Raw genomic sequence first — 3,200 nt, 5'->3', positions numbered from 1 at the left:
GTAATCCTACAAAACAGGGTAGAACTGCCCCTGGGAGTTTCCCAGGCTGTTACTCTTTTTGGAGTAGTAAGCCCGTCTTTTCCCAAGAGCCACTGATGGTTTTAAACTGCTGACCTTGCCGTCAGCAGCCCACACTGTAACCACTATGCCACAGAGCTCCAGGGGGGAGTCTTTATAAACAGGAACCAACTTAATAGCACCTAACACGGACAACTGAGCTCCTTTTAAAAATCGCATATGTGGGTGAAGGGAGACAATGGACAGTGTAAGATAAGAAACAATAATAACAATATATAATTGATGAAGGATTCATGGGGGTGGGAAAGTGGGGGTGGGGTGGGGAAGAGGAGCTTATACCAAGGACCCAAGTAGAAAATGTTTTGGAAATGATGATGGCAACATATATACAAATATGCTTGATACAATTGATGTATAGAATGTCATGAGCTATAAGAGCCCCCTATAAAATTATTTAAAAAATAAAAATCACATATATGAGATCATAGTCACCATGAAATAAAGATGAGAATGTAAAGTGGTAGAGAATATAGATGAATTGAAACAGTAAATAGAAGGGCTTCTGTCGTTAAGTGGCACACGTACGGCATCTCTATTGCTCTACGTGCGGAATCGACATCAAGAGATTTCGGAAGCGTAATTTTTGCTACCTGGGCTGCTAGTGATCGTTGGTCCTGGCGCCCTAAAAAAAAAAAAAAGAAAGAAACAGTAAATAGAATGAAAATAAAATATATGATATTTTAAATACTCAATATAAAAGAAAACATCAATGGGGAGATATGAATTATAAACAAATCAGTTTAATAGAACAAAGTGTTCTCACATTGAGGGAGGGTAAATAGAGGCCCAATGTCCATCTGCTACCTTAATATTAAACTGACATTCCATGATGCACACCTTCCTGACATAATTGCTGAAGACAAATGTGTGCATAAGCAAATATGGTGAAGAAAGCTGATGATGCCTGGCTATCAAACGAGATAGCATCTGGGGTCTTCAAGGCTTGAAGGCAAACAAGCGGCCATTTAGCTCAGAAGCAACAAAGCCCACATGGAAGAAGCACACTAGCCTGTGTGACCACGAAGTGTCAAAGGCATCAGGTATCAATGCATCAAAGAACAAAAAAAATCGTGTTTTTGTAAATGAGGGGGAGTGCAGAGTGGAGACCCAAAGCCCAACTGTATGTAGGTAACAAACGGGACACCACCTTACAGAAGGGTCGCAGGGAGGAGACGAGCCAGTCAGTCTGCAGTATAGTAACGATGAAACATACAACTTTCCTCTAGTCCCTACAACTTTCCTCTAGTCCCTAAATGCTTCCTTCCCCCACCCCCACTACCATGATCCAAATTCTACCTCACAAATGTGGCTAGACCAGAAGATGTATACTGATACAGATAGGAACTGGAAACGCAGGGAATCCAGGGCAGATGATCCCTTCAGGACCAGTGGTAAGAGTGGTGATACCGGGAAGGAGAAAGAGGGAATCTATTATAAGGATCTGCATATAACCTCCTCCTTGGGGGATGGACAACAGAAAAATGGGTGAAGGGAGATGTCGGACAGTGTAAGACATGACAAAATAATAATAATTTATAAATTATCAAGGGTTCATGAGGGTGTGGGAAGTGGGGAGGGAGGGTGGGAAATGAGCTGATACCAAGGGCTTAAATGGAGAGAAAATATTTTGAGAATGTACAAATGTGCTTGACACAATTGATGTATGTATGGATTGCGATGAGTTGTATGAGCCCCCAATAAAATGATTTTTTAAAAATTACCAAGTTATATGTTGTCTACAGGAGACATATTTCAGATTCAAACACAGATCGAATTTTAAAAGACACATGATGCAACAAGAGCCACAAAAACTGAAATAATATTAATATCATTCAAAATAAAAATTTTAAAACACATTTCAATTGATAAAAGAATATTTTACAGTGACAACAACAGCCTATCCATCAGGCATAATGAACAATTTATACAAGCAGTTAATAACAGAGAACCAAAATACATGAAGCAAAAACTAACAAAAATTATAAGAAAAATTAAAAATTCGACAATAGTGGTCTTTTTTACAGTGAGTGTAGGTTTATTTTGTTCTAATTGTTTGAAATGTTGGGTTAAGGTATTGATTCTGACTCCTTCTGTTATGATGTGTTTATTGTTATAAATTGCCACCTAATGGTTTTCTTGTATCTCAAAGGTTTTGGTATTGTGTCTTTTCTTGAAGTTTCTTAACTTTTTTTCTGTGTTTCCCTTGATTTTATCTGTAAATGTGTATATCTTCCTCTCAATTTGATAAATAAGTCTAAATACCATACTTCTGAATTTGGATCAGGTAGGTCTAATGCTTTTCTTCCTGACAAAAGACTTCTGGCTCTGTAGAGTGGTGACTAGTTTGGGACACTATCTTTGTCTTCACGTGAACTAAATACATCTGTTATCTCCAAGATATTGTGGTGTTGCTGCATTTATATTTAATTAATTATTTTCCAGTGGTGAGATCTTAGCCTCTCCTTACTTGTTTTCTAGTGAATGTGACTGTGTGTGCACTTGTGTGATTGCTTTTGTACAGACAAAACAATTTAAGAGTTTGGGCTGAAATTTCCATCAACTGACAAGTAGATTAAAAAGCTGTGGTACAAAGCGGGTGAACAAGTAAATGTGGTGAAGAAAGCTGATGGTGCCCGGCTATCAAAAGAGATAGCATCTGGGGTCTTAATGGCTTGAAGATAAACAAGCGGCCATCTAGCTCAGAAGCAACAAACCCCACATGGAAGAAGCACACCAGCCTGTGTGATCACATGGTCCCAAAGGAATCAGTTATCAGGCATCAAAGAACCAAAAAACACATCATTGATACACCTCCATGATACGATCGCCAAAGACAAACGGGTGCATAAGCAAATGTGGCGAAGAAAGCTGATGGTGCCCGGCTATCAAAAGAGATAGTGTCTGGGGTCTTAAAGGCTTGAAGGTGAACAAGCAGCCATCTAGCTCAGAAGCAACAAAGCCCACATGGAAGAAGCACACCAGTCTGTGCGATCACGAGGTGCCAAAGGGACCAGGTATAAGGCATCATGCAAATATATATATATATATATATGCCATAGTGAATGAAGGGGGAAGTACAGACTGGAGACCCAAAGCCCATTTATCAGCCACTGGAGATCCTC

General features: G+C 39.3%; 1 non-coding gene across 1 annotated transcript; it reads left to right on the top strand.

Moving 5' to 3' along the window:
• Positions 1–569: 569 nt before the first annotated feature.
• LOC142462057 (U11 spliceosomal RNA) lies at positions 570–703 on the top strand. The gene has a single exon (XR_012787202.1). It is a non-coding gene; the product is annotated as a U11 spliceosomal RNA (small nuclear RNA).
• Positions 704–3,200: the final 2,497 nt, after the last annotated feature.

The sequence above is a fragment of the Tenrec ecaudatus genome, chromosome 11 (assembly GCF_050624435.1).
Source record: "Tenrec ecaudatus isolate mTenEca1 chromosome 11, mTenEca1.hap1, whole genome shotgun sequence".
Classification (NCBI taxonomy): Eukaryota; Metazoa; Chordata; class Mammalia; order Afrosoricida; family Tenrecidae; genus Tenrec; species Tenrec ecaudatus.
This window is presented reverse-complemented; position numbering and strand designations above follow the sequence as displayed.